We start from the raw sequence: 13,877 nt of genomic DNA, 5'->3' as shown, positions 1-13,877 counted from the left end.
ATTTTTTTTAAAAGTAAAAAAAATAATTTTAAGAAAGGAAACAATAAAAAAAAATGTCCAGCTCTTAGCAGGACCAATTGCTATTATTCATAGTTACAGCCTTCATTTGTTGAGGCTTAATTATAGCCTCAACTCATTATTTCTCTTTAGCACTTGGCTCCCCATTTAAGAACAGTTTTCATAGATCTTGCCTCCCTGATCCCTGAGCCCAGAACTTAACTGTATCCTAGTTCTGCAAAACCACGAGCTAGTAAAGACAATGAAATCAGAGATTCGGTCAAATGGAGCATTTTCCTATCTCTATGTAAAGGTAAGGTAAGGTAAAGGCCCTCCCGTTGATCGTCGATTTGCTCGAGCGGGCCCAGTAACGTCTCCATTGAAGACTTTGTTGTTACTGTGTTTGGCATATCGAATATTCTCGGTAGTTAGCACAGCGGTAGGGCATTTGCCTTACAAGCGGCCAACATGGCCGAACCGAGTTCGATTCCTCCGCCCCTCTCGGAGAGCCCGGCAAGCTACCGAGAGTATCTCGCCCGCACGGCAGAGCCTGGCAAGCCACCCGTGATGTATTCGATATGCCAAACACAGTAACAACAAAATCTCCAATGGAGATGTTACTGGGCCCGCTCAAGCAAATCTCTATGTATTTGTTGGGATAATGAGTAAACAATACTTACTCATTAGGATGTTCTATTCACAAGAAAACGGTTCTTCAAAAGTGTAAAGTCTAGTTGAAAAATAGGAAATATTGAATCTGTAAAAGGAAAGAACAGGTACATCTTGGCATCCTTAATATTTGGTGTTAGTCACCTCACAACTATTGTTTCACCTTTATGCCAATCTTACAATCTTTCAATACCTATTGAAGAATGAAGAAACCAAGACCAAGAATGAGAACACAGGCCTGCGATTTCACAGTAGTAACTAGTGGGGCAGGAGCTGATCAAATTTGGACTTAATCAACCCCCAGGGTCTATGTTCTTCTTGCTGCGCTTTCTACCTCACTTCCTTTGACAACTCATTTGGTAAAAGGACTTTGTGCCAACCTCAAGAGTCTGGATATATTCTGCAGGCAATTCTAAAATTAAAAAATCAACTGTGTGGGACCAGAGAGATAGTACAGGGGGCACAGTACTAGCCTTCCATGTACCCAACCTGGGTTCTATCCCCAGCACCCCAAACAGTCTCCTAGCACCACCAAGAATGATCCTTGAATGCAGAGCCAAAAGTAAGCCCTAAGCACGGCAGCACAAGCAACCAAACAAAAATTAATAACTCTTCTACACTCTTTAGCAGGAACTTCTTGATATGAGCAATAAATATGTCACAATTTGTTACTTTTCAGAACAAACAACAAGCAGAAATATCTGCCATCCCAGCCCTCAGACCTCTGTTACTTCTTGCCTTTTATCTTCAAAACAGCCAGTAGAGCATAAGATCTGTACAGGTGTTGTTTTTCTTTTGCTTATAGAGACTAGTATTAAACCTAGAACTTCATGCATGTGAAACATGTACTGTAGCACTGAGATACATCCCCAGTTCCTTAAGAAGAAATACATAAACATACATTATCATCCAGGAATCCATCAAACTGCTATAAATTTGAAACCTAGGGTACTTGGTGTCCAACATCAACTTCCAGTCACGACCCTTAGGTCCCTTGAAAGCTCTGCCTGTTTGATTCTGGCTGTGATTTGAAGCAATGCAGAAATTCTCCATAGCAAACTTTAGAAAATTAGATTGGCCTTCAGAAGCACTGCTCTTAGATGACTACCCAGCCAGCAATTTGGTGGAAAGTATTCATAAACCTTTGCTAATGCCAAGTCAAAAGCAAAAAGCAAATAAAACGCTTTTGAGAGGTGTTGCTCAACAGGAATTGCTTGTCCTAAGAAAACTTGCAAGACACTGAAGTGCAGAGACCCAGAACTAAACACATTTTTGCTTAGCCATCCTTCTTTTGTTCCTGACAAAAATAATTATGAAGAAGCAAGGCAGCTGTTAATCTGCCTGCTTTGTGGAGGTTTTAATATGGTTTAGAATATTAACTCCTACAAACAGAGGAAATCATTCTTATAAATGCCACAGGCAATTAGAGGGAAAAAAAAAAACCTAGAGCTATGGTTCTAATTCCTGATCCTCTCTGAAAGAACCCTGTGCCTTTCTCTCTGTGGGTCTTCCTTTCCTCATCTGAAAATGGATGAGATAAAACAGATCATCTTTCGGGACCCACCCAATAATAAACTAAAAACATCTTTAATTGCGTTTTGATCTCCTTAGTACAAATATCCACTTGTGGCACCTAGAGATAATACAGCATGTGCTCTACCTGGCACCATATGATCCCCCATGCATCGCCAGTGCAGTCTTGGGGGTGCCCACACTACTCAGTTTGTCTGAGTATCCCTGGAACTGCAGAGCCAGAACAGTGTCAAATCCTCAGATCCTTGAATTGAAGCCCTAACCCAGTTAGCCAAGAATTGTTGTGGGGTCCTCAGGCCTCCTGGGCACTGCTCAGGAGAGGACCCCTCGCTCCCCCAAAAAAAGAATTAAAAACACAAACCAAGAAAATCCAATTATACTCATGCACCACATAATGAAATTTCAGTCAATGACAACGCACGCATAATACTGATCTCCTATCAAAGCCAGCTATCAAGTAAGTGGGCAATATGAGGGCTTCTTAAGTATTCTCTACTCAGGATCTCTCTTTTGCCCAAGAAACACAACATGGGTGGGCATTGTCAGGAACACCTCAAATTCATTACATAGTTGGTTATAAAGTTAGTTTTGGCCATTATGTGTTCAGAAATCTTTTGCTTTTGCCATATTCAACTGTGTAACCCCATACTAGGTCAAGACCCGCAGCTTAAAAAGCTAGGGGTGAGGGGCTGGAGTGACAGTACAGCGGGTAGGGCATTTGCCTTACATGCAGCCAACCCGGGCTCAATTCCCAGCATCCCATATGGTCCTCTGAGCACTGCCAGGAGTAATTCCCGAGTGCAAAGCCAGTAGTAACCCCATAGCATTGCTGGAGAAAGCTAGGGGTGAGACTGGAAAGATAGTACAGAATTTAAAACATTGCCTTGAGTGCAGTTAACCCTGTTTAGATCCCTAGTATCATACATATTCTCCTGAGCGCTACCAGAAGTGATCTCTAAGTAAAGAGCCAGGACGAGCTTTTGAGTACCACCAAATGTGGCACCAAATTCAAAATAAATTAAATAATTAAAGGCTAGGTACTGTATTGGAGCTGGAGAGATAGCACAGCATGCAAGTCACTTGCCTTAAAGGTGGCTGGCCTTGGTTTGTGCCCCGGCACCTCATATGATCCCCTGAGCACCTCCAGGAGTGATCTCTGAGTGCAGGGGCAGGAATAAGTTCTGAGCACCACTAGGAGTGAGCCAAAGATAAACAAAACCAAAAAAAAAATTGGAGACTGTGTTGGGCTGGAGCTATAGCACAGCAGTAGGACATTTGCTTGCAAGCGGCCAACATGGCCAACCCAAGTTCGATTCCTCCGCCCCTCTCGGAGAGCCCAGAAGCTACCAAGAGTATCTGCCCTGCACGGCAAAGCCTTGCAAGCTACCCGTGACGTATTTGATAGGCCAAACACAGTAACAATTGTCACAATGGTGACGTTTCTGGGCCCGCTCGAGCAAATCGATGAACAACCAGAGGACAGTGACAGTGGAGACTATGTTATCAGGTTTGTATCCTCCAGAATATTTGCACTGTAGCACTCTTGCACTGTCCTCTCATTGTTCATCGATTTGCTCGAGCGGGTACCAGTAACATCTCCATTGTGAGACTTGTATTTTCAGTGATAAAATTACCTAATGCTTCATTTCTCCAAACATATCCCATTATAAAACATGATTGTATTGTTTGAAGACTATTATCCTCAGAAACACCGTATATTACTGAGTTGTTCTCTGAACAAATCCAAAAAATACCAGTCACAGTATAGACACCTGTGAGGGTAGTGTACACCCTGAGTGTCCATACATAGCAACTATGATTATGCTTTTCAGTTTTGTACAAATTCACAAATGCCTCCTTTTGTTTTCTTAATACCCATTGTTCCCTGGCATTTGGTTCATATCAGCAGAAACAAAACTACATTTGTATGTTTTACTAATATACTCTCTTTCTAACTCTTCGTCATGAGATGAAAACAACATTCATATTATTGATCACATGCTACATGTCACTTTACACTTATAACTATATTTAATCTTTATAAAATTCAGTGAGCATAAAGTACCATTCCGTGGAGGAGAAAGTTGAAGCGTAGAGTGGTGTGGGGGAGGATAAAGCGAACTGTCCCAGAGTTCATAGCCATAGATTGAAATTGCACTAGGCAAAGATTCAAACCCAACTCTGACTCCAAAGCATATTATTGTTAGGACAGTGAGTAGGGTATTTGCCTTGCACTCAGCTGATGTGGGTTTGATCCCTGGCGAACTCTGGTTTGATCCTCCAAGCATGCCAGGAGTGAACCCTGAGCTCAGAGCCAGGAGTAAGCTCTGAGCACTTCCAGGTGTGCCCTGTCCCCCAAAAAGTTTCATATAAGATATTCATAATCCAAAACTGTAGGGTTCATTTTAAAAATAGGGTTCAGGGTTCTAAAGAGAGAACTCAGAAAGCCAGACCACATGCTTTGAATACAGGAGCCTGATCTTCACTACCACGTGGGCCAACAATCAATCACTTGGGTGGCCCCCGCATTCCTGGACCCAGTAGGAATAGACATGGGATGTCCTGACCAGTGCTTGAGGGAACACCTCACTCTAACCCACCCACCAAAGGAAAAAATAAGATAAAGGTAGAAATACCTAGTAAAAGTGGGGATGATTCAGAAGTTGTTCTTTCACACAGAAACCACTAAGAAATGAGGATTCTAGAAAGATTCATATTTAAAGAAAAGAAGTGGGACACCCTCACATAGGAGAGGGAGGAAAGTCTAAACGTAGGACAGTCTTAAAATAGAGGCTATCTTGCCCTAAATCAGGATTGTGTAACAACTTCAACCACTCACCAAAGGCTGCAAGCCACCTGATCCCTCCACATGCCAGCAGGCTGGAAGTCACACAATTGCAAGGGCAGCCACAGGGAAAAGAATCAATTGAAACTCTCAGCTTTGCTTCCCATACGAAAGTCTTTTCATGTGAAAACCAAGAAATCAACTGCAATATCCACCCCCATCCTTGTGTGTCTCCTCATATGTTCCAGATGTGGGGGAAAAAATGTTTGATTATAAAGTACGGTTCAAAAAAGCTCATAAATCTATATACTGTCTTTATGATCTGTACAACAGTTTGAGCTGAAAAAATATTATATATATAAGACTTTGCTCAAGCGGGCCCAGTAACGTCTCCATTGTAGACTTTGTTGTTACTGTGTTTGGCATATCAAATACGTCACGGGGAGACTTGAACTGGCCCCACCCTACCCTGCCCTGTCTGCTTCCACCAATCTCCGGCGACCCAGGGATTACACACAGAAGACCCACCCTACCGGTACCAGATAAATATCTCATCGGCAGCCCTCCACTACCTCCACTACCTCCACTACCCAGACACTGCCACACTCCAGGACACTTTCCGGACCTGAAAGTGGACACATGGAGAAGATTATCCATGACTTCTACTCGGATCTCTTTGATAGCCACATCAACCTGCCCACATACCAAATTCCGCAGGATGGATATGTCATTCCCAACGTTCTCCCTTCTGAAATCTGACACACCATTTTGTTGATAAAGAACCAAACAGCACCCAGCCCAGACAAGGTCAGACCTGAACACCTGAAGAACCTGCCATCAGTACTCATCAATACACTGGCTCGGCTCTTCACACACTACCTGTCTGAATGCAAGGTTTTGTCCCAGTGGAAAACCAGCAGGACTGTACTACTGTACAAGAAGGGAGACATCCACGACATTGGCAACTATCGCCCGATCTGCCTGTTGTCTGTTGTCTACAAGCTGTTCATTCAAGTCAACCTGAATAGGATTGGCAGAACACTAGATGAAGGACAATCATGAGAGCAAGCCGGGTTCTGAAAAGGATTCAGCACGATCAACCATAGCCACACGATAACCAAGCTCATTGAGGTTTCTCAGGAGTTCAAGATGTCGCTCTGTCTAACGTTCATTGGTTGAAAGAAGGCCTTTGATTCTGTTGAAATGGAAGCAGTCATCGAAACTGTAGCCAAACAGGGCATTCAAACTCAATACATTAGGATCCTTTCTGAGCTGTATTACGGATTCACTACCAGGATCTCACCATTCTACAAGGAAGTGATCATTCATGTCAAGAGAGGGGGTAGGCAGTATGGACGATTCTCAAAAAATTAGAAATTGAGCTCCCATTTGACCCAGCAATAGCACTCCTGGGAATATATTCCAGAGAGACAAAAATGTATAGTCGAAGTGATATCTGCACTTGTTTGTTCATTGCAGCACTCTTTACAATAGCCAGAATCTGGAAAAAACCTGAGTGCCCAAGAACAGATGACTGGTTAAAGAAACTTTGGTACATCTACACAATGGAGTACTATGTAGCTGTTAGAAAAGATGAAGTCATGAAATTTACATACAAGTGGTACTACATGGAAAGTATCATGTTAAGCGAAATGAATCAGAAAGAGAGGGATAGACATAGAAAGTTTGCATTCATCTGGGGGATATAAAGTAACAAAATAGGAGATTAATACCTAAGAATAGCCGAGATCAGTACCAGGAGGATTACTCCATAGCTTAGAGGCCAGCCGGGCATTCTAGGGGAAAGGGCAGCTCAGATAGAGAAGGGTGCACCAAATAAAGGGTGTTTGGAGGATCATCCCAGGAGGGGAGATACACGTTGAAAGTAGACTATGGACTGAACATGATTGCCACTCAATGCCTCTTTTGCAGACCACAACACCCAAAAGGAGAGAGAGAACAAAAGGGAATGCCCTGCCACAGAGCATGGGATGGGGGGGATGGGTGTGGGAGGGATACTGGGATCCATGGTGGTGGAAAATGGGCACCGGTGGAGGGATGGGTACTTGATAATTGTATAATTGATACCCAAGCACAAAAATTTGTAAATCTACAACTGTACCTCATGGTTTTTCACTAATAAAAAAAATTTTTTTTAAAGGAGAAAAATAAGAGAGGGGTTAGGTAGGGTGATACCATTTCACCGAAACTCTTCAGTGCCACCCTCGAGAACATCATGCAATGACTGGAATGGGAAGGAATGGGAGTGAAAATAGACGGTTGGCAACTACACCACCTCTGCTTTGCTGATGACATCATTCTAATAACACCATATATTAGCCAAGCGGCACAAATGCTGGTCAACTTCGACCGTGAGTGTGGAAAGGTCGTACTACAGCTGAATCTCATGAAGACAATGTTTATGAGAAAAAGTCTCGTTCCTGACATTCCATTCGCTCTCAACAGAACGAACATCTCCAAATGCAACAGTTCTGTGTACCTAGGTCGAGAAGTCAACATGATGAATGACCTGGCACCTGAATTGTACAGGAAGAAGAAAGCGGCTTGGAACCCCTTCAAGAGCATCGAAGAAATAGCAAAGAGGACGAAGAACCTCCAGCTCCGGGCACATCTCTTCGATTCCACTGTTCTTCCTGCATTAACATATGCCTCAGAGACCTGGGCCCTACGAAAACAGGATGAGAATGCTATTCGAGTTTCCCAAAGAGGAATCGAAAGAGCTATGCTTGGAGTATCACACTTCACTCAAAGATAGAAAAAATCTGGAGTTCCAACCTCCATCAACGATCAAGAATCAGGGACGCTGTCTTGTTTGCCACGGTGTCGAAAATCAGATGGGCTGGACACATAATAAGATTTGGAGATGACTGCTGGACTAGAGCCATTACTGACTGGATTCCACGGGATGTCAAAAGATCATGTGACCACCCACCTACAAGATGGTCAGACTTCTTCATCGAGATCCTAAACGATCGGTTTGAGGCTCTTTGTGTTCCTAGAATGAGCAGACGCCATTGGGGCTACACTAGCATGCGACGGGGATGAATAGAGATGTTACTGGTGCCTGCTCAAGCAAATCGATGAGTAACAGGATGTCAAGTGATCAAGTGATCAAGACTTGAACTGAAGTGATAGGTAGGGTGCTTGCTTTGCACGTGATCAACCTGAATTTGACCTGGTGCCACGTATGGTCCACCAAGGCCCTCCAGAGGAGACCCCTGAACATAGAGCCAGAAGTAACTCCTGAACATTCACTGCTAAATGTGGCCTGTCCCCCCACACACACACAAAAGCATTTTAATATAGGTTTATAAGATTATTGGGATCAAAGAGATATCCAGACAAGCTGAAGCGCATGCTTCGCATTCAGGAGGCCCAGGTTCAATTCCGCATGTTCCCCCAAGCTGGAAGTGACCTCCAAGCACTGCGCCAAAAGTAGTTCCAAAGTGCTGCCTGGTGTGGTCCAAAAACAAACAAAAAAATTTATAAAACTGGAACTGAAGAGATAATATAGTCAGACAGGACACTTCCTTTGTACATGGTTGACCCAGGGTCTAACCTGGTCACCCCATACAGTCCTATGAGTCCCATCACAAATGAGCCCTGAAGAGAGATAGTACAGTGGGTAGGGCGTTTGCCTTGCACGCGACCAACCCAGGTTCGATCCCCAGCAACCCATACAATCCTCTGAGCACCGTCAGAAGTGATTCCTGAGTGCAGAACCAGAAGTAACCCCTGAGCATTGCCAGGTGTGGCCCCCAAAAAAGAATGAGCCCTGAGCAAAGAGTAAGCCCTGTGCACAGCCATGTGTGGCCAAGAAAAAGATAAAATTATTATTACGTACAGTAAAAAATATATATGTGTGTGTACATATATATGTATATATATATGTGCAACACCCTTAACAATTCTATAGTTTTATGAGCCAGAGTGATAGTACACATAGTGGTTAGGGCACTTACCTTGCATGCACCCAGGTTTCATTTCCAGTATTCCATATGGCCATCTGAGCACTGCCACAAGTAATTCCTGAGTGCATAACCAGGAGCATTGCCAGGTGTAGCCCCCCAATAAAAAAATTCTACAATTTTACTATTTATCTCTGAATCATGTATAAAATGTATATACATGTATACACATGTATATGTACATATATTATAAACATATTCCTATATGTACATATGTAACTATATAAATAATATAATAGAATACTTAAATTATAATAAATATCTTGTGTCTACTTTAAAATTTACATATTATTTCTATTTATTATTTATACTCATAGGGCTGGAACGATAGCACAGCGGGTAGGGCGTTTGCCTTGCAGGCAGCCAACCTGGTTCGATTCCTCCATCCCTCTCAGAGAGCCAGGCAAGTTACTAAGAGTAACCCGCCCACAAGCTGTATCTCGAGCCTGGCAAGCTCCCCTGGCGTTTTCGATATGCCAAAAACAGTAACAACAAGTCTCACAATGGAGACATTACTGGTGCCCGCTCGAGCAAATCAATGAACAACAGGAGGAAAGTGCTACAGTGATATTTATACTCATTATGTAGTAAATAATTAATAAATATATTTACATACATGGCAAGTATAAATAAACATATACATATGCGCATGTATATTGGATAACATTGGGTTGTCCTTGCTTCTCCCTCAGGGAGCTTAGGTTTATTGAGTTACTCCCCCAAAAGTGCCCCTGAAGAACACCCAATACCATCAAAGCACTAATAATCCTATATTGCTTTTTTCTTTCCTTTATGTCATTTGCACGATTTATTTAGCAATGTCCTTTTTGTATAGACACAGGAAGACAGTTGATGCTATACCTTTGTAACATGGGAGTTAATTGACTCCTGAGTGTCCATCATATTTAGTTGATTTAAGCCTCAGTTGCCTTTACTTCCTAAAATCCCCAAAAGGAGAGTCCCAGCAAATGGACTGGATGGACCCAGGGCAAGCTGTAAGCTACCCTGGCATCGAAAGGGGACAAGCTAAGTGTCATAAGTATAATAAGTTAAGAGCATGGTCATGGGACAAACTGTCATGACCCAAAAAGAAGTAACTGAATAAGGACCCTGCTGGGGTTAAGAAAGATTAACCTGGCCTGAGGACTATGTCCCCAGGAAGAGCCAACCTTTAAGCTTAATATATCTCTTACTGTATTCATACAAAATGACTAGAAATGTTGTAAGAAGTAAATTTACTATGATTGTTTAAATGGATTATTAGCTGAGGAAAGGAGAGCAATACACGTTGGATGCAGTCCCACCCTTGAGTGGATATCCTAGTAATCTGGAGTACTGAAACCTCAGATGAAATTTTGTCCTTGAATTAATCTCCTAGAACTTCCCCTGAAGGAGTGGCTTTACCTCTGTTTGTTGTTATGACAATGTTCAACCTCATCTATTTGTACCCCCATCCCTCATGATTACTTTATAACTATGCTATAAGGGGTAAGAGGGGTAGAGGACTTTGAGGTCTATGAGGAGACTAGGATGATAGAATTATGATGACTGGCACAATGACAAAAACTATGACTATGATTGTACAGGAAGGGGAGAGATGGAACTACGCTGGGCAGGAGAGAGAAATAAACTGACTACCAACTAGTCTGGGGTCCAGGCCCTGTTTCTCTGTTCCCCCATCCTTCGTCCATCCATCACCATGGACCAGCCAGGGAAACAACTCTTCGGCCATCGAACTCTCTCATCCCCCACATGCCAGCACTTTTCCTTTGAAAGTCTCACACACACACACACACACACACACACACAAACACACACAAGTATATATGTTTGTGTATATAAATTATACATTTTACAAATGTATAATTTGGGTTGGAGCGATAGCACAGCGGTAGGGCGTTTGCCTTGCGCGCAGTCGGCCAGGCAGAACTGGGTTCGATTCCTCCGCCCCTCTCGGAGAGCCCGGCAAGCTACTGAGAGTATCTCGCCTGCACGGCAAAGCCTGGCAAGCTCCCCGTGATGTATTTGATATGCCAAACACAGTAACAACAATGGAGACGTTACTGGACCCGCTTGAAAAACTCAATGAACAATGGGAAGACAGTGTTACATTTTACCAAAAAAATCACTGATTTATACACTTATAATGGCTATATTTTATGGTATGTAAATTCTTGCTCAATTGGTCTGTTTTTAAAAACCACCCTATTGAATACCCGAGAACAGATGACTGGAAAAAGAAGTCATGATATATCTACACAATGGGATACTATATTAGCTATTAGGAAAAAGGAAGTCATGAGATCCTCTTATAAATGGATAGACATGGAGAGTATCCTGCTGAGTGAAATGAGTCAGAAGTAGAGGGACAGACATAGAATGGTTGCACTCATTTGTAGGACATAAAAAAAAAAGAGAGATAGTGTGAGACTAACACCCAAGGACAGTAGAAATACAGGCTAAGAGGATTGGTTCACGGTTAGAAGCCTGCCTCAGGTGCTGGGGGGAGAAGGCAGTTGGGATAGAGAAGGAATCCTATGCCATTGATAGTTGGAAATGATCACCCTGGATAAGAACTGTGTACTGAAATTAGGTAAAGGAACAAACTTAATAACCTGTCATTGTCTGCCTATTGCAAGCCATAAGGCCCAAAAGCGAGGTGGTGAGGGGGTTGGGGGGGAGAGCCTGCCATAGAGGCAGGATGTGGGGGGGAGGGGCAGGGGAAAGGTGGCAGGAGGGTACTGAGGTCATTGGTGATGGGAAATGCACACTGGTGGAGGGAAGGGCGTTGTAACATTGTATGACTAAAAATCAATCATGAACAGCTTAATCATGAACAGCTTTGTAACTGTGTATCTCATGGTCAGTCAATAAAGAAAATTAAATTAAAAAATAAAAACCACCCTATCCAGGATTTGAAAACAAATTGGAAAAGTGGCCATAAATATACAGGGCTATGACATAGCCCTAACCTGAGATAGACAGTAGTGCTATCTGACATTGATAAATTAGACCACTGTCACTGTCACTGTCCTCCTGTTGTTCATCGATTTTCTCGAGCGGGCCCAGTAATGTCTCCAATGTGAGACTTTGTTGTTACTGTGTGTGGCATATCAAATACGTCATGGGTAGCTTGCCAGGCTTTGCCGTGTGGGCGAGATACTCTCGGTAGCTTGCCGGGCTCTCCGAGAGGGGCAGAGGAATCAAACTCAGGTCGAACTCAAGCAAAACGCTTGTAAGGTAAATGTTCTACCGCTGTGCTATCACTCCAGCCCAAATTAGACCAAACAAAAAAAATAACAATCCTTGGGGTCAGAGAGAGCACATCAGGTAAGGCATGTTGCAAACAGCCAACTCAGGTTGGATCCCCAGCACTTCATATGGTCATCCAATCACCAGCAGGAGTGACTCCTGAGCACAAAGCCTGAAGCAAGCCCTGAGCAGAGCCAGGTGAAGTCCAAGATAAACACAAACAACAAAAAATAATAACTCTCTCAGAGTCATTCCTGGGACTGCTTTGTCACATTTTTGTAGGAGCTGTTTTGCAGAGCAGTGAGTATACTACAACTGTTTTTACAGGAAAGAACAAACAGAAAATCAAACAGACCTTTCCCTGCTTGACTTACACCTTCAAAATGTTCATTGCAGCACTATTCACAATAGCCAGAATCTGGGAACAACCTGACTGCTTGAGAACAGATGACTGGATAAAGAAACGATGCACATCTACACAATGGATTACTACACAGCTAATTTATCAATGACATATCGCCTGTTAAAAGTTTGCCTATAAATAGAAAAACATGGAGAGCATCATTCTGAGCGAAATGAGTCAGGAGAGGGACAAATATAGAATGCTGCATTCATTTATGATGTGTGTGTGTGTGTGTGTGTGTGTGTGTGTGTGTGTGTGTGTGTAATATCCAAGACCAGGGAAAACAGGGACTAGGAGGACTGGTCAATGGTTGGAATCTAACACAGTGTGTGGGAGGCAGAAGGTAGGTAAGATAGATTAAGGGAACAGTGTAACAACAACAGTTGGAAAAGATCACACTGGACAAGAACTGAGTGTTAAAAGTAGGTAAAGGGATATACACAATCACCTTTCAGTATCTGTATTGCAAACCACAATGCCCAAAAGGAGGGAGGGTGGAGAGAGAAATAGAGAGAGACAGAAAGAGAGAGAGAGAGAGAGAGAGAGAGAGAGATAGGATAATGTTGGTTTGTCCTTTCCTTCTTGCCACAGGGAGCTTAGGTTTATTGGGTTGCCCCTATCACAGTGCTCCCATTCCTCTGTGTTTATCTGTAACCTCTTTCTTTATGCTCTGTTAACTTGTAAATATTGTTTTTCTCTTCTCCTTAAGTCCTTTGCATAGTTAATTCAGAGCAATGTCCTTTTTGTATAGAGACAGGAAGATTCAAGTTAATGCTTTGTCTTTGTAACTTGGGAGTTAATTGACTTTGAATGATATTCACTCCTGGGCATCTGTTCTCTTGACTTAAGCCTCCAGTTGCCCTTACTTCCTAGCACCCCAAAAGCAGGGTCCTGAAGAGAAACTGGATGGACCCAGGGCAAGCAGTGAGCTACCCTGGCATTGAAATGGGCCAGGCCAAAGTGCCATAATACTTAAGAGCATGGTCATGGACAAATTCTGTCATGATCAAAAAAGTACAACTAGATAGGACCCTGCTAGGGTTAGGAAAGATTAACCTGACCTAAGCACTGTAATCTGAGATCTCTAGCGAGATATCCCCAGGAAAGCCACCCTACAAGCTTAAGGTATCTCTTACTATGACTATACAAAATAACTAACATTAAGGTAAAGGTAAAGGTAAAGGCCCTCCCGTTGATCGTCGATTTGCTCGAGCGGGCCCAGTAACGTCTCCATTGGAGACTTTGTTGT

This window comes from Sorex fumeus, unplaced genomic scaffold (genome assembly GCF_029834395.1).
Source record: "Sorex fumeus unplaced genomic scaffold, SorFum_2.1 ptg000047l, whole genome shotgun sequence".
In the NCBI taxonomy this organism is placed as follows: Eukaryota; Metazoa; Chordata; class Mammalia; order Eulipotyphla; family Soricidae; genus Sorex; species Sorex fumeus.
This window is presented reverse-complemented; position numbering follows the sequence as displayed.